General features: G+C 31.6%; 1 pseudogene; it reads right to left on the bottom strand.

Moving 5' to 3' along the window:
• Positions 1-19,647, bottom strand: part of LOC114081366 (ankyrin repeat domain-containing protein 12-like) — a 48,983-nt pseudogene that overhangs the window by 13,854 nt on the left and 15,482 nt on the right.

The raw sequence follows: 19,647 nt of genomic DNA on the forward strand, positions 1-19,647 counted from the left end.
ATCATAATCTATACTTCAAGTGATTTTTTTTGCTTCATTTATTTTAAAACAGTATTTATTGATGTGTTTGTTATAAAAATAAGACAGTTCATATTAGAAAATCATAAAAATAAGAAATGTGTTAAGAAGGGAATCAACCACCACCCTAAATAATCTCACTACCCAAAACAATCATTTTTATAGCTTATTTGAAAGAATTACACTTCAAGATTTGTTTGAATTTACTTAGAACTAATGAACAACTTCTAAGCCTCAGTTTTTACTTCTAGGTCCTTCTAAATTATCTCAGCTACTACTGTCATTTCAGAAAGCATGTTCATATATGCCTTCAGCAACAAAATCATGCCACATTCAGCTGCTTCATATTTACCCCATGACACGGTCATTTCCTTATAGTTTTTGCCATTTTCCTTTCTCATCAAGAGACAAATACCTTCGTACCATCAATAGCATGACATAGTGAACTCTGAGAATCTAATTCACACATTGTGTGTAAGGGTTCTGGTTGTGGATATGTACAAGGCAGCATTCTTTTGGTGAGCAAACTTCTGGAAGATAACAGGCGCCCTGTTAATTCACATTTGGAATATTCTACAGTTCTTTTCTGGAACTAATAAGATGACTAATATATGCTCAATGCCTAGCTGCTATAATAATGTCCTTCAAGAGGAGGCTCGGTGCTAGAGTCTTATCAGCCCTGAAATCTTAAACATTCATTTTCTGGGAATAATGTAGCCTATGGATATAAATAAAGCTGGTAGCTCAGATGTGCCACCCCTTTTACTCTGCCCCTGCACCTTGCTTATCTCTGTCTCTCTTTTTTTCATTACAATTGTGTTAAGAATCTAATTTTTTCCTTGAAAACATTTTCCACAAATTATGATCTTCTGTATTAATGTAAACCAAGTGCTTATTGCTGTCATTCTAGATTTTTCATCAAAATCCTGAGTTTGTCGACAAATCTTTTTTGCTTTTATTTCTAACATTTCTGTTTCAACAAATTTAAAAATAAATCCTTGTCCTTAAAGTTGTGATTTGTGTTGTGCATTTTCCCCCTTTGGTCCCCCTGTCCTCTTTCATGGGGTAGGGGAGAAAAAGAAAGATTCCTTTTGACTTGAAAACATACATCTTTCTTCAGTTAAATGTCACTTTTCACAAATTAAATTTTTCTTCATGGTATTTGCTCTTTTTTGGAATGTGAATAAAATATGTTCTGGGTGGGTTTCATTTTGTTGGTTGGTTTTTTTTTTTTTTTTTGCTGTTTTTCGTGTCGTTCCAATGTTTTTGTTTTTGTATGTTTCATACACTCTTCTTCCAGATCTCTTATTAGATCTTCAGCAATGTCTGGTCTATTCCTCAGTACTGTATAGAATATTTACTTTAGTGATCATATACTTGAATTTCAAGGACTTTTTGGCCTCTTGTTACTCTCTTTTACAGCAGTCTTTTCTTGATATGGTGGTGGATCTACTGTTTTTTGTTTTCTCAAGGACATTGACAAATTACCTTCAATTTTTGGCTTTAATTTAGTCATTTTCCTCAAATCTTGGTATTTCTTTTCAAATGGATAAAGACAAAAAACCATTTGTTGAAGCAGTTAGTTTATGGAGGAGTATCCCGTGAGTTAGGAGGTTTGTGGTTAATAATCTCTAATCCTAGTCTTCCAGCTGAGATTGCTCTCTAAGCAAGACTCTTCTACTAGAAAAAACAGATATAATAAGAAAACCTGAGAACCTCAGTTTAAGAGATTTTCTAGGGCCTCACTGGGAAGAAAGTTTTACAACATTCAGCAGCAGTACCCCTTTAGTTGATTTTCCTTTGTTCTGCAGTAGTTCACTAACCAAAACTACTATATTTATAATTAAGAATTATATAAACATAGTTATTAGTTACATTAAAAAATGCATCAGTATTTAAGAAAGTAACATTTAAAAAATGCATCAGTATTTAAGAAACAAACCTTTACAATTTTCACATCCCCAAATTGATGTGAAATGTAGCTAAAAAAAATAAAAAGGTAAATAAAGGGAAATTAGATAATTTAATACTGTCTCTTCTAAGCTTACATCTGTAAACCTCAATTCTCCATTCTCCAGAATGTTAAGTGTTTTATTGGCAAAAAGTAATTACACTTCTCTTTGAAAGTAAGTATGTCACGTGAGCATTTATTTTGATTTATTTTCATTATAGTTTTATACTAATAGATATTGGCAAGAAAATTACAGCTGAGAGCATAGGTGTGAGATGGAGAGGGAAGAGAATATAATCAATAGCTGAAAATATTAAGTCTTAAAATAAAATCTATGCATGAAATAGAAATAAAAATCAAGAACCACCACACTCTATTTACACTAAAATTGTTCTAACACAGAAATTCATTCCACAAACATTAAAGTTTTCCTTCTTGAAAATAGGACAAGTAATACAACAGAAATTTTGATGTCACCAAAGGAAACTGACAAAATCAACCCAGCCTCAAATATTTCATCATGAATGTATAACATCACATGGAAGTCTTTCAAATTATGATGATAAAACATTTTTCTGCAGGCAGGATGATGGAGCTCAAGCTGAACTCATTCAAATGTAAACACATATAATTAGTGTTTTAAAGCAAAAGAGTATTTAGGGTTCTGCCCAAATATATCCTTTGTATAGAGTTTTTGTCTTAAACATTCAGCAATATCTAACTATACTAATTATGTGACAGGCTCACTTTTCATTACTCACTGATAGAAATTCAGTTTTTAAGAAAAACCATCAAGTTAACATTAAAAACAACTAATCTGGGTATTTGTGATAAATAACTTTTGCATTTGGGGGGCAAATATACTTGACATTTCTATTATTTTAACATGAACTTCTCTTTTTTTTTTTTTTTTTTTGTGGTGTTGGGGAATGAACCCATGGCCTTGTGCAAGCGAGGCAAGCACTCTACCAACTGAACTATATCCCCAGCCCTACATTTACATGGATTTCAAAATTTAAACACTTAAAATGTGTTTTGTGCAACCATCCAGAGCACATTGCAGCTGCAACTACAATTTTCCATTTTTATATATAGATGTGCATGCTGCACAAGTCAAGATGCAGAAAGTGATTTCTATAGACACTGATAAAGAGTGAACTTTTACAATTTACATTAAATTATATATTCATAATTTCCACTTTTACCTCTACTTAAAATCTTACATATTTTTCTGTAATTATAATGCCAACTGAAATTAAAAATTCTTAGGTTTTCAGACTAGGTTAATATAATTAATTCACTTAAAACACATGATAAAGTCTGTATTGATTTAAACTAAGATTTTAACTTTAAAAACTATGAATTTTAAGATATTGGTAGAAGCAAACTGATGGTAATTACATAAGGAAATCTTTTAAAAATTAAAATTTAGAACTCTGTGTGTAAAGCATCCATGCTACAAAAGGAGGAGAAAACAGGGCATGCAAAAAACACTATAACAAAACTTCTCTTAAGTAGTAATTAAAGAATACCTGATTGTCTATTGTGGTGTATGCTCAATCTTCTGAACATAAGATTCCTAAATAGCTATTTTGAAGTATTGATAATAAAGGGATATATAAAAGATAAGCACTAAACATGATGCTTGCTATTATTCAAAAATTTCAGAAATAGGCTTTATCAAGGAAGTCACTAACAACCTGGGTGTATAGATTCTTGGGTTATAAATGGTCAGTGTTTTATGGAAATAAAACATCAAACCTTTATTACATCCTAACAAATACACTGAAAGTTATTAAAATATACCATTTGGAAAGGAACAAAAAAAGGCCATTTACATTTTAACTTTACATACAAAGTAGAGAAATCGTTAGTAGGCCAATAAGCAAACTACTCTATAAAATGCTCTATTGAGTCTAGAGTCTAATGATCAAACATGTTCACACACATAACACTCTAAGTAATCTTTTTCTTCAATCTCTATAATTCTAATTACAGGTTTGCTTGAAGCTGGGTACCCAGGTGCACACCTGTAATCCCAGCGGCTCAGGAGGCTGAGGCAGGAGGATTGCAAGTTGAAAGCCAGCCTGAGCAAATTCAAGGTGCTAAGCAACTCAATGTGACCTTGTCTCTAAATGACATACAAAATAGGGCTGGAGATATGGATCAGTGGCTGAGTGCCTATGAGTTCAATCCTTGGCACCTCCCCCCCCCCCAAAAAAAAAAGGTTTGCTTTAAAACTTCCTAAGGTGATCTTCTAGGAAGAAGATCTTATAAACAGATCCTACTTATGAACAGTTAACATCACATAAGCCACTCAGTTAAAAATTCTGGTATAATATGGCTTAAATATTCAGGTTGTTTTTGGACTTCTTGATACATTAAATGTTACAATTTCCATATAAGCATGTACTAATATTTGTATTTTCATAGCATCTGAAATATAAAACTGAGGAAGCTTCACAAATTATGACAATGTATTTGTGGTAAAATAGTACAATTTACTATTTTAACAAGGACAAAATGAGGATTCAAAAATACTGGTTGTTCTGTATATTTTAGGACACACAAATCACTTAGTGAACACCAGTGGGTAATAATATATCACTTTTTTTTTTTACAGGTCTCCTATCTCAAAACAAAAAACAAAATAAAAAAACAGCTTATTTATTTATTATGATGAAACATTTTGTTAAGTAAGGAAAGTTTATAGCAGCAGTTGCTTAAGAAACAAGGCCAGATTGTTGGCAAAGATCAGAAAAAGAAGAATAGCTCTTATGACAATCACTGGCATTTAATGTTTGTACAATGGACATTGTTTTAAAATGATAAAACCAGTGTCTGGAAAAGTTACTAACAAAACCTCTACTTTGGCAGTTAGTAAGTATCAGAAATTATGTGGGGGTGTTATATGACAGAGAGGTACCCATTTTTCCATTATCATAATTATGGTTTATGAGTAAGATCAGGCTTCTAACTATGAATTCTCAGCATGGTAGCATAAGCAATTATTGGTAACAAACATTTTTATTAGATAGAATTTGCTATAGGAAGGTAATGTGGAATCAGACTATGGGAAAAGACTAAAGGGAAAATGACTACAGAAGTATGCAAATTTAAAAGAACCACACATTTTATACAAATAGGCTATATTAATCAGGGCATGTGTTCCTGTAACACCCTCATGTCTGATATACATGACCTAAAACTACTGCTCCAAGTGTGGTCCATGGAGTGAGGTCATCTGTAATTTATTTATTACTGATCCCTCACAAAAAGAGTGCTTGTGCTACAAGTGGAAATAAAGGATGACATTAAGCACACTGTTCATTTTAGCTGACTATTAATTTTAGCTGACATTTTTCCACAGCACTTTTTTCCTTTTTGATGAAGAAAGTACTATGTTGATTTACAGTTTGTCATGAGCTCCTTATCTTGAAGACTAGCAAAAACTAGATTATAGAATGGCTACACTGAATAGAACTGACTATAAAGCATAATGCCTAATAGAACAAAACATTTGTGGAGTGCTATTTAGATAACATCCTTCCATTTACTCCAAAATTTTTAACTTTGCAGCACTTAAAGTGTATCTGTCACATAGATGACATGACATAGCAGATAGATAACAATGCTGTAAGTCTTTCCACATATAAATATGAATGGGCAGTTAAAGTAATTCTTTTCTTTCTTTCTTTTTTTTTGTTGTTGTAGATGGAAACAATATCTTTATTTATTTATTTTTATGTGGTGCCAAGAATTGAACCCAGTGCCTCATGCATGCCAGGCAAGTGCTCCACCACTGAGCTAAAACCCGAGGCCTTAAAGTAATTCTTGCTTAAATACTAGTAATTCTGAATTTAGAGTGAAAGAAGTTTCATAAAGTTAAGTCTAATAAGGACCTCATGTCAATTAAACTTTCATTATTTTCATGAGTCTTTTTAGCAACTCCAAAATTTTTGTACGATACTTACTGACAATTTCTGCATCATTTCTTGAGGGGCTTTGATTAAGCAGTAATTCAGGCATAGTCACCAAGTAAAAAGTAAATATTTGGAAGATCAGTAGATAGCTGATGAGCACAGATAATCATTAAGATCAGTGAAAATCCAAAAGGTTCTAAAATATGTGTTCTGCTCCAATTATACACAGAAGTTCAAATAAAATACATTTCTTAAGAGAAAATATTGTTATAGCACTTCTTTCTATGGAAATGTTTACAAAAGCTGTATGCTTTTCACAGTGCCACTTTTCCGAAAAGACCAAATTAAGAGTTCATAGGTATAATAAATAGAATAAATATGCCATATAAAAAATGTTGTAGGTTTTAATCTTATTTTTTTACATTCTCATGAAAGAAAATTCAATTTTATTTTTATCTCTAAGGCAACAAATCCAAAATTTATTAAATTGTACCATGAACATTCTACAAGCAAATCTAATATTAAAAATATATTTTTATTTATTTATGTATTTATTTTTATTTCTTACATGACAATAGTGGAATGTATTACAATCATAATTATCCATTCATCATTACACAAAATACATGTATGAAGATGTGAATTTGGTATCAACATACCTTATATACAAAGATATGATAAATTGTGGTATAAAGGTGTATTAAGAATTTTAATGCAAAAAATAAATAAATAAGAGAGCTCATGTATAATGGCATAATTTGGTGTGAACATATTTTATATACAGAGTTCAAAAAATTGTGCTGTGAATGGAAAATGCAATTTCAGATAATATAATCCTGGTTCCACATAACACAAAAATGTTAACATTTATTTTCTTTCTTTGTAAGTTTAATGGTAGCTATAAACTTTTAACAAATATAGCACTATTTTGGCCTCAACCTGTAAGTACTAATGGTTATGTATACACTATCTACAACACTGAGATATTCATAATATGCTGGGAAAACTGCTGCAGATTACAAGTAATACTATACTTCTGTCAATTTTACCTTATATTTCTGACAACTTTATGTTTTACATATTTTGGACAGTACTACTCAGTACTTAAGAAGGCAACACAATTTAATCTCAGGTTTGAATTATTACTACAAAATTATGATCTTTCTGCCATGGATTATTTCCTAACTTTCTTATCTAATGTTAAATATGGTAATTCTTGCGTTTTCAATTGCAAAAGCATTTGTAACTGATATTTATTCAATCACCATAGAATAAGTCATTATTATAACCTTCCCTATTTTAAACACAATTTTACTAAAATTTAGTGTCATCTCTTCTCGAAGGTTTTAACTTGATACTTAAATTTGATTTTTTCTTATGTGATCTCACATCTATAGTCAATTCGATATCCATAGCTATTATTTAAATATCTCTATGAGGTAAATGCTCACTGCTGAATCTCTTATTTCTGAAAATCTTTATTCTATTTATCATAATTTGGCACAATCTGCCTATTCAGTTGGGAGTATATTTACAACTAAGTTTTGTTTAGCAAGGCAATAAAGATGTATTCAGAAGGTAGGTTCTTTTAGTTGTCCTATCAGGTGAAAACTAAAGTTGTGTTGTATCATATAAAATAAAAAGTAGAAATTCTGTGCTTCCAATTATAGATGCTTTCTATTGCTTTCTCAAGGGAGATGCAATTTAGTAAATCATCTAATTGTTTACAGGAATTCTCTAAGATTTTATGAGGATATAGCCATAGATTGAAAGAATTCTAATTTTATTGGGGAGGAGGAACTGGGGATTGAACTCAGGGATACTAGACCACTGCACCACATCCCAATCCCCTTTTGAATTTTATTTAGAGACAGGGTCTCACTGAGTTGCTTAGTACCTCATTTTTGCTGAGGCTGGCTTTGAAATCTCCATCCTCATGTCTCAGACTCCTGAGCTGCTTGGACTACAGGTGTGCACCACAGTGCCTGGCTTAGAATTCTTTTTCATTGATCTTTTTCTAAAATATGACTGAACCTTTTCTGTTTATGCACAGATTTTCTTCAACAAAATTAAAAAAAATGTTAAATTCTTTTGGTTCTTTCTTTTTAAAAACCATTTTTAAGGAGATCGCCCCTACCCTACAATAATATCCAGAGTGAAGGACTCATTAATGACAGGATTTGGTTAGTAGGGCCATAATACAGAAGACTGAAAAGACGTCATGGGAGAAGCTATGCATGGGGAGAGGATCTACAATATGCTTGAATATAATAAAAGAATAGTTTAGTAATTTGTGGGAGAAAATACAGAAAAAGGGTGAAAAGCACTATGATGCCTATCATACAAGGTATGTGTAGCAAAAACCTAGATTACTAACTACATCATTCTTAGGTAGCTAAGATTCTAGTAAGAGCTAGCAAGCATTATTCTACAGTATTTAAACTGTATATAGATGGATGTGTAACTGATGTGATTCTGCAATTTGTATACGGGGTAAAAATGGGAGTTCATAACCCACTTGAATCAAAGTGTGAAATATGATATATCAAGAACTATGTAATGTTTTGAACAACAAACAATAAAAAAAAATTAAAAAAAATAATAAAAATAAAAAAAAATTAATCCAGAATTAGCTACCAAATGCTAAACAATTGAATATAAATGATCTAAAAGCAACTAGTATAACTTTTATCATCATCAGACACAGGCACCTGTCTTTTTAGTGATAACTCCAATTCTTTTGTTTCTGCTACATCACTGGGCGCTCCCCATGTTTATTAGCTTGAAATGGGTTTCCACCATGATGAAGCAACAGTTTCACTATCTTTAACATTAAGTGGTAGGAAGATTTAGTCTCTTCATAGTTAATATTATTTTGATCATTCTCTTGATAACATAGTGTTCTTCTCAGTGTTATTTCTACTCTGCATCCATTACTTGCATCCTATTCTATATCATTATTTTCTGCCAGTTCCATTTTCACTGAAACCTGCTTCCATATACTGATTGGCATCTACTAAAATAATCTTCCACCTTTAAATTTAAATAGGACCATTTTATTGCTCAATTTCATTGTTTTCTTCCTGTTTTATCATAAAATCAGCAAGAATTTGACTATCTATTAGTAAGTACTATTTCAGGTTTGGATAAATAGCAGCAAGCTCCATAGCCTCTTGAATTGTGCATTCTAGTAGAAATCACAAAGGAACTATTTCCCTTCTGTTTAAAGCTAATACTACTATGAATGTATTAATGCCCTAATTGTCCTTTCTTCCTTATCTCCCAGGAATTTCATCTGCCATTCACCCACAGGACTTACTTAGAATTAATGAAGCTTAAACTTCAAGGCCTTTCGCTTTTATAGGATCTTACAATTCCCTACATCTGATTTTGTATTCATTACTTTAATTTTTTTCTCCAAAGGGACCTCTTATTCCCATCAACATATAAAAACTTCAGGAACCATAAAACCAGGATCTACCCAGTTAGTCATCATTTCTTTTCTATTCATTTGTATACTCTTCCTTTCGATATTTTTGAACCCCTTTTAGTTGTCTTGTATGTAGAAGACAATCTTTTCAGTTCATATTTATTCCAACTTAAAAAAATAATGGCAAGGAAGAAATGAAACACAGGCAAAGAAAAAACTGTATTCAAACCTATATTCCCAATCCTAGATGCTTGGGAGTCTGAGATAACAGAATGGCAAGTTTAAGGTCAACTTGGGAAACTAAGCAAGATTCTGTGTCAAAATAAAATAAAATAGTGATTGGTGGTGTATCTCAATGATAATGAGTTTGCCTAAGATGTACAAGGACCTAGATTAGATCCTTAAAACTCAAAAAAAAAAAAAAAAAAAAAAAAAAAAAAAAGAAAAGAAAAGAAAGAAGAAACAAAACAAAACAACAACAACAAAATCCAAAATTCACCCCAGGGCCATATTTTCCTCCTCTAGCTGAATCTTTCTTTAGTCAAATTCCTGAAAAGATGTTTACCCTTGCAACCTTCACTTTAAAAAATAGCTCTCCACTCTTCTACCTGCATGCATCAGTCCTATGAAGAACCTGTCCTGGTCTACTTTTTCAAGCTTTGATATACATCCCTTCTTAGGGTTCTCACCTACACTGACAGAATTTGATCATTCTACAATGCACTCATTCATTTTCATTCTCTTGCTCTCTTAACTCTAAACCAAATATTCAAATGCTCATTGGATGTTTCAATACAAATCAGCAAGTTTCAAATGAACTTCATTAAAATTTCTACCATTAACCTTTCCATTCTTAGCAAATGGCACTGAAAAGTACCCATTAACTGAGTTGGCCAACTGTTATCAATTGTGCCTACTTACCATCTCGCCCTGTTTTGATCTTTTAGTTCCACTGACACTGATGTGTTCTATGTGACACAAACCTACATTAAAATTTATTAATATATATTTCCCCCTTATTCTATACTTCCCATCTTCACATGGGTTCAGGTCTTAAATATATTTCTCTCTGTATTCCCAACACTTAACTATGATGTTTTTGTGTACTTAGAAATTATACCTTCTGAAAGAATCTTTAAACAAATAACATGAACAGATGAGTATTAACTACATTTTGCATTAAAAGAATGATTTAAAGATAATGTAAATCAAGAATTTGAGACAAATTATATAAGAATGAAGATTTGCAATGAATGAAATGAAAAAATGTTCTTAACTGCTTTGTAGAAAATTTGAAATGTAAGATTGTATAAAGATAACAATTTACTTGTGAATCCAAAGGCTAATATTTTATTTATGTTTATTTTTATTGAATTACAAGTATTTGTGATTTTAAAACATCAACTAGCTTTCCAAAGTTGTTACTGAAGGACAATTGTTCCTAATCCTTAGCTCCATCTGGGAAACACCTACCAAGGTAGAAGAGGTGAAGTCATCTGGCTATATAAGATTGGGGAGGGGCTATAAGTAAAACACAAACAAAACTTTGATTCAATCACATTGTTTGCAGTCCAAACAGGAATTCCAGAGGCAAGTGGTGTCATCAATTCCTGAGCTTCAATTTCTCTGCAATTATGTGTCCTAATGGCTTTGTTTCAATGTTCTTATCTCTCCTAAATCAGAGGTAGACAAATTATGGCCTATGGGTCCAATAATTTTTATATTTTTAAAGTTTTGTTAAAAGAGTAAACGGAAGAGTGGAAAAAAGGCACAAAGTTTAAAATTTTTACCATTTGACCTTTATAGTAAAAGTCAGACAAACCCTGTACTAGGTTAGCAACTGTATATATATTATCTAATTTCCACCTTCTAAAATGTTCGTTTTCCATTTCTTCTTATCTTTGTCCTTGTGTGTCCATATCTTTTAAAATCTCACTTAGGAAAGACATTTGAGAAGGTTAAATGAAGTTAAAAAAATCCTTTAATCATTATAAATAACAATGTAGTGAACATTTTAATGATATGAAATATTTTGCATTTTAAGGTTTATTTTCTTAGAAAAGAGCCCGGGATGAGAAACTAGCAAAAAGGATCTTCACATTGCTTTCTGTTCATCAGGAAGCGATCGATGAATATTGAATACATGTCTATGATGATGAGTCAGGTACAGATTCAAGCATGATGTACAAATTCTAACAAGCAATATTTTGCACATCATTTTCATATGCAGATACTTATTCTAAAAAGGACTTAAGGGAAATAAAAATTATTATAACAGGCAACAAGCTAGAAGTAGGTAAAAATGATAAGACAAAAAAATGATACAAATCTAAAACAAATAGAACTAAGGTTACTATAAAATTATGTATTGTGAGGTATAATTCACTTATATAGCAGGTCAAGGAATGGGTTGTTTAGAAGTTAGGTTAATCTTCTCTTATTCTAAATACTTTAGACCTTGCTACAAAACAGCTATATTTTTGCTTCTTCTACATTAGGGATGTTTTATGGATGGTTGAAGTTGTCATGGCTATCAATGAGTAAAAGAAATACAGTTCTTTAGGGAGAGGCTCCTAAGACCTAATGCATCTATATGCAGAATTGAGAGATTTTGATTGCTCTTTAATTCTCTTTTCCCTAGGCTCAAGTCAAAGAACAAGAAGAACATAGCTTGTTGCTAGGAGGAAAAGCAAACATCTTTTGAAAACAGCATGCCAATCTTGCTCAGAAAGAGTCTGGAAACAATGTTTCAATCTGTTTTAGTATATGAGCCAAAGGTCAGCTTCTACAAATATTTTGCAGCAATGTACATATTTAGAAACTTATACTGGTGTAAACAAGTATGTCTCATTCACAAGACATAATTCTTTCAAATTATACTTGTAAATCAAGAAATCTTTCTATACCATGTTTAAAAGAAAGTTATTAATTTATGATAACTATTAATAATGCATTTTTTAAATTCTAAAGTATGGTATTAGCTAGAAAACACATCTCTTCTGATAAATTCAGAGGAAAGCACAATGCCTCCTATAATTTGTCAGGCCTTATGGACAAAGCCTTTGCCCTTCTGCCTATCCTCAGTTATCTATCCATCCAGGTATCTATGCCAAATTTATTATTTCTTTTGCAACACACAGTTCCAGAATCAGTAACAGAAAACACCAAATGTCTGTCCGAATGGTATTCACAGACTAGCACAGGAAACATGACAATAGATAAGTAAAGAGGAAGAAAAAAGTTCTATCCATAGGTATGTACAAATTGTTGATGCATCAGGAAGTTAACAATGGTTCAATAGTACACAAGAGCAGTTTAGAGAAAAAATAAGGATTACATTTTCCTATTATTAAAACTTAATGAGTAACTTGGAAAAGTATATTATAAAATTATAAATGAGAAAGACAGCATTTTTAATCTAAATTTTAGTTCCTAAAATATTTGGATATATTTAAAATAACATTACAGGTAAATTTTGAAAAAAAAGATAATGCCAAATCTGACTGTGAATTAGTAGTTAGAAAAAATAAGGGAAAATAAAATACACATGAGTTGGTCAAGCAACGAATGAAATATGACACAAGATCATACAACTAAGAACTAAGCTAAATTTTACTGTGATGTAATCTATGATAGAATTACACATTATTGATTTCTTCTATCATACTTACCTCTCTGTGTCCACTACTAACAGACTCATGGTGTGGCATGTCATCATCTAATCCTTGTGTGTTAACATCTGGTCCAGCTGCTGCTATAAGTATATTAGCAACATCTTTATTTCCAACATTGAAAGCTTCCAACCTAAAGTTAGAATAATAAATAATAATTAAACATACAATTTTAAGATACATACACCAGTTCAAGATATATACAAATTTATAAGAAACATTTACTACCATTACTGATTATGGATGTGAAAATTAAATTTTTTTCATTATTATAATAGCAATTAAGTTAATATCATGAAGTTATAGTGACAGACTCTTGATTGTAGTATAAACTGATACAGGATCTTATTTTGGTGGGAATCTGCCATTACAATTTCAATTCTACTGAAACAGTTACTCACAACTATGGTTTTATAACAGTGTTGACTATATTAATATTATGTAGCTGTTAAAAATGAAGTAAATTTACCTATATGTATTGAAAGAATTTACCTGTAATTACAAACAGGCTGAAGAACAACAGATGGAATAATAATACTTTTTTTTAAGCCTATAAGAAAGTAAATGTTCATATTTACATATGATCATGAAAATGCAGTGAAAGAATAACCTACAAATTATTAATGACATTTCTGTGGAAGACAAAAAAATATAGAAGTGAAACAGTACTGTAAGATTGAAATTAAGGAGAATTTCTATATTATTCTCTGTCAACATCTGTTATTTGAATTCTTCATAGTAAAAATACATTAGCATATTATTTGAATAATTAAAGTGAAAATAATGCCATTCTCTTACAATCTTCATGTTCAGGTCAATGTTTCTCAAAGAATTATGAATGAATTAACTGCTTTGAAATATTATGTACTCAAATTTACTTTGGACATAACTTAAATTTAATAAAGAATTATGGAGTTGGGGCTGGGGTGGTGGCTCAGCTGTAGAGCGCTCGCCCAGCACATGTCAGGCCTTGGGTTTGATCCTCAGCACCACATATAAATAAATAAATTAAATAAAGGTATTGTGTCCAAGTACAACTAAAAAATAATTTTTTAAGAAATTATACAGTAATGTCAACTAAAATATAAGTTTAATATGCAAAAATGTAATTATTGACAACTAATACAGCAGAACATGGTTTTATGCACATATTCCAAAAGTTTTGTAAAAAATATATTATCAGAACCCTTCCATTTCAGCAAAATTTTTAAAAAAATGAATAACACTGTAACCAAGATCTATTTCAATATTAGTTCCCGAATATTAGTCTTGAGTTTAATCTTACCTACAAAATCTTTCATGTTCACACTTCTCTCTAAATTTATTAATTCTTTGACTTGTTTCACATCTCCTCAAATAGCTGCCATGTGTAAAGGAGATTCACTATACTCATTTCTTTTGTTAACTTTATCTTTTTGACAAGATGAAGATCTGGGAGTTTTCTTTTGGGCTGTTATTATTTGTGATAGATAGTTTGGTGTGGACCTATAAGAGAAGTTCGCAAAAGTCCTTGGCTAAATACTGTACATACTTACTAAAAGGTTCTCAATAATAATGTTTCTATTTCTGAAACTTTCTAACATCACAAAACTTGACTTGGATGACACATCAATAACTTGACACAAATATATAGAGTAAAATTTACTTTAGGATTATCAATGATAACAAGTTGATTAGAAGCCTTTTATTCTGTCAATTTATAAAACTGGTTTAAAATGATAATAATAAGTATCAAGTATATACCTTAAATGTATCTGCCTAATGAATAACTCAAAGAACTGGAAACAAACGGTATTTTTCCTGGGTAGTTTATACTATTAGTCTAATACCTAGATAAAATTAAATGAAGACCAGTGTTTATACCTCTGACCCAAAAGCATTGGAGTTTTCTACTGATGATGTGTGCAAATTAAGTTAGAGATGATAGTAGTATGAAAATAAAGCCAAAGATCTGAATTAAAGGCAAATGGAAAAAGTCTCATAGATATTAGACTTTGCTTTGATCCCCAACTTGTGATTTTTGTTCTCATTTTTATGTCAAAATCCGAAAAGTTAAACTAGATTATGCCCAAAGCTCCACTCTCTCTTTTTAGAACCACAGGGCAGGAAGAATGAGGTAATGTTTTCTCAATTAAAGGTATGACAATACTAATTAATTCTGAAATTTTATAGCTATTTAAAAAAGTTAATGCACTAAGAAAAAACAATTTGGAAAATAATTTTCTATCATCATTCTTGCATACTGACATCATTAGACTTCTTAAAGCAATATCAATAAAAAATTAAAAATTTATACTTTGGATTTTAAAGTATGTTGTCTCAGTAACAGTTTCCTATGTATTTCTAGAATGTATTTCCATAAGAGTAAGAATTTCTTATCTCTTATTCATCAACTTATCTCTCAACTGTTTAGAAGACTTCTTGTTACATAGTATAACTCAATAAAAAGTTGCTAAATGAATAAATTTTATTATACTCTTTATACTAAAAGAATAAACAGTTATCTTGTTGGTTTCCTTAAAAGCTAAAGGACCTAATTAATGGATAATCAAACCTAAACTCCAAGTACCTCTGTTTGTTGACACAACTTAGTTTCAAGCTTTCTACTCCAGTTATGTACATATTAATAATCAAAACTGACAAGGAATTATCCTGAAATGAAAAGGGCCAATGGCACAATAATGTTATAGTATAATTGTATATATAGTGGAAAAAAATAAAAAAATATATATATGTCTATATGTTTATGCCTAAAAAATTCCCTGGAAATATAGATAAGAGACTCTGAAGAGTGGTGCCTCTCAAAGGGTGTCACTGGAGATACAGATGACTTCTACTTTTTTTATTAATGTAATAATTCTTTAATATTCTAAGAACAAAATTTCATGGCGTAAGAAAGCCATTTTTTATAAAATAAAAGTCTATGTAATTCAACATTTTACAGAAACATTTCAAGTTGTAGCAGTATCTAATAATTTGGCCACTTTCTGCCCCAGTTAGTGGCAGAAAAGGTTAGAAAATCCAAAATCACACTATTTGGAAAAGCACAAGGACCTACAATATTTGTAGGAATAAAAGATATTAGGTATGCTTATGCTTTGATTGAAATCAGGATATTTAGAAACAGCAATAATTTAACCATAGTGTCCTCAGGTGTTTTTTTTTCCCTCCAAAGTCAGCATAGGAGAAGTTCACTTGAAAAAACTTTCTTTTTCAATACATTTCAACAGTCTTAAATCAACATGTCTTAAATTTGGACCCAATTTTTTTTCTAGATTCTTTTCCCATATCAGTCAGAGAGAAGCATGTACTAATACAACTAACAATTTATCAGCAGGGTAGCAGTAGACTGAAAGCCTAGAAAACATTTTTATAGAATCTGGGATAAATCTTCAGTAAGATAAAAGCACAATTTTGCCATGAAGTTCCCATGTTGTTAACTTATTTCTAAATGATTCCTTTTATTTAGCATTTATCTACTTATGCACAGTAAGGGTAAAAATCCCTACTCTTATTTTTTTATTGATTTACAAAAAAATGACAGTGGAATGCATTGCAATTCTTATTAAACATATATAGCACAAATTTTTATATCTCTGGTTGGATATAAAGTATGTGTCTTCATACTTGTACTTTGTATAATGATGTCTACCACATTCCACCATCCTTGTAACCCCCTGCCCCCTCCCTTTCCCTCATATCACTCTGCCCTATCTAGAATTAATCTATTTCTTTATGCTCCCACTCCCTACTCCACTATGAATCAGAGAAAACATTTGCCATTTGTATTTTTGGGATTTGCTGACTTCACTTAGCTTTTTCTTCTCCAATACCATCCATTTACCTGCAAATGCCATGCTTTTATTCTCTTTGCTGAGCAAAATTCCATTGTGTATATATGCCACATTGTTTTTATCCATTCAACCATTGAAGGGCATCTAGGTTGGCTCCACAGTTTAGCTATTGTGAATTGTGCTGCTATAAACATTGATATGGCTGTGTCACTGTAGTATGCTGATTTTATATCCTTTGGGTATAGACTGAGGAGAAGGATAGCTGGGTCAAACTGTGATTCCATTCCAAGATTTCCAAGGAATCTCCATACTGCTTTCCATATTGGCTGCACCATTTTGGAGTCCCACCAGCAATGTATGAGTGTACCTTTTTCCCTACATTCTCACCAACACTTATTGTTGTTTGTCTTCATAATAACCACCATTCTGAAAGGAGTAAGATGATATCTTAGAGTAGTTTTGATTTGCATATCTGTAATTGCTAAAGAGGATGAACATTTTTTCATATATTTGTTGATTAATTATATATCCACTTCTGAGAAGTATGTGTCCAGGTCCTTGGCTTTTATTATTGGGTTATTTGTTTTTCCCTGCTCTTATATAGTTTCTAATCTAGGGGAAGAATCAGATGATAAATTTTCATACAAATAATCATAAAATTACAAACTGATGTTACAAGTAATTATGATGAAATCAAAGAAAGGATAAAAATTAAAAGCAGTTAAAAGTAACTGTCAACACAAGGCTAGATTATAATATAAATTAATTCAATGATGATAGGTATCCTGGACTGTTGTTTCTTGCAGTCATCTGCATAAGAAGTGCCATCTGCTTTCCTTCAAAGAGTGGACAATGAAAAAGTATGCTAACTGTTGTGGATTTCTTATTTCCAAATTTGTCATGTTTTCTTCTTTTCTGAACCTTCATTCTCTGAATTATTAAATATGTAAGAATATGATTAAAATGTACTCACAGTAAAACATAAGACAACTTTTTTGATAGCTGCTATAAATGTATATGAGAAATAGTTATAATATATAAACTAGTAGTTGCCAAAGAAACGAGTACTGGGCCTTTAATTATATAAGCAATTTCCTCACTAAATGCTTTGGAAAATTATATTCTTGTTTTATTAATTTTAGGCACTTGAAAATTTATAATTTTTAAGATTTATGTTTTAGTGATTTGTTTGTTCTACTAAAATTTAACAACTTCAAAAACACTTCAAACATTCCTTAGTACAGTCATCCCTTAGTATCTGCAAAGGATTAGTTCTATGACTTCTTGAAGACACTAGAATCTGGTGCTCAGGTCTTTGACATGAATGGTGTAGAATTTACATATAATCTGTGCTAATCCTCCCATATCCTTTAAGTTAGCTCCAGATAACTTCTAATACCTAAAATAATGTAAGTACTATGTAGTTATACTGTAGTGGTTAGAGAATAATGAAGAGTAAAAAAGTATACATGCTATCATAATAGAGCAATTTTTTAAAAATATTTTCAATCCATGATTAGTTGACTGTGCAGATAGAGTGCTAATTTGAATAATATCTTTGAAATTTTTCTTTTTTTTTTTTTTAATTTTTTATTGTTGGCTGTTCAAAACATTACATAGTTCTTGATATATCATATTTCACAATTTGATTCAAGTGGGTTATGAGCTCCCATTTTTACCCCATATACAGATTGCAGAATCACATCAGTTACACATCCATTGATTTACATATTGCCATACTAGTGTCTGTTGTATTCTGCTGCCTTTCCTATCCTCTACTATCACCCCTCCCCTCCCCTCTTCTCTCTCTGCCCCCTCTACTGACATTCATTTGTCCCCCTTGTATTATTTTTCCCCTTCCCCTCACTTCCTCTTGTATGTACTTTTGTATAACTCTGAGGGTCTCCTTCCGTTTCCATGCTTTTTCCCTTCTCTCTCCCTTTCCCTCCCACCTCTCATCCCTGTTTAATGTTAATCTTCTTCTCATGCTCTTCGACCCTACTCTGTTCTTAGTTACTCTCCTTATATCAAAGAAGACATTTGGCATTTGTTTTTTAGGGATTGGCTAGCTTCACTTAGCATAATCTGCTCTAATGCCATCCATTTCCCTGTAAATTCTATGATTTTGTCATTTTTTAATGCAGAGTAATACTCCATTGTGTATAAATGCCACATTTTTTTATCCATTCATCCATTGAAGGGCATCTAGGTTGGTTCCACAGTCTAGCTATTATGAATTGTGCTGCTATGAACATCGATGTAGCAGTGTCCCTGTAGCATGCTCTTTTTAGGTCTTTAGGGAATAGACCGAGAAGGGGAATAGCTGGGTCAAATGGTGGCTCCATTCCCAGCTTTCCAAGAAATCTCCATACTGCTTTCCAAATTGGCTGCACCAATTTGCAGTCCCACCAGCAATGTACAAGTGTACCCTTTTCCCCACATCCTCGCCAGCACTTGACTTCATAATGGCTGCCAATCTAACTGGAGTGAGATGGTATCTTAGGGTGGTTTTGATTTGCATTTCTCTGACTGCTAGAGATGGTGAGCATTTTTTCATGTACTTGTTGATTGATTGTATGTCCTCCTCTGAGAAGTGTCTGTTCAGGTCCTTGGCCCATTTGTTGATTGGGTTGTTTGTTCTCTTATTGTCTAATTTTTTGAGTTCTTTGTATACTCTGGATATTAGGGCTCTATCTGAAGTGTGAGGAGTAAAGATTTGTTCCCAGGATGTAGGCTCTCTATTTACCTCTCTTATTGTATCTTTTGCTGAGAAAAAACTTTTTAGTTTGAGTAAGTCCCATTTGTTGATTCTAGTTATTAACTTTTGTGCTATGGGTGTCCTATTGAGGAATTTGGAGCC

The sequence above is a fragment of the Marmota flaviventris genome, chromosome 16 (genome assembly GCF_047511675.1).
Source record: "Marmota flaviventris isolate mMarFla1 chromosome 16, mMarFla1.hap1, whole genome shotgun sequence".
NCBI lineage: Eukaryota > Metazoa > Chordata > Mammalia > Rodentia > Sciuridae > Marmota > Marmota flaviventris.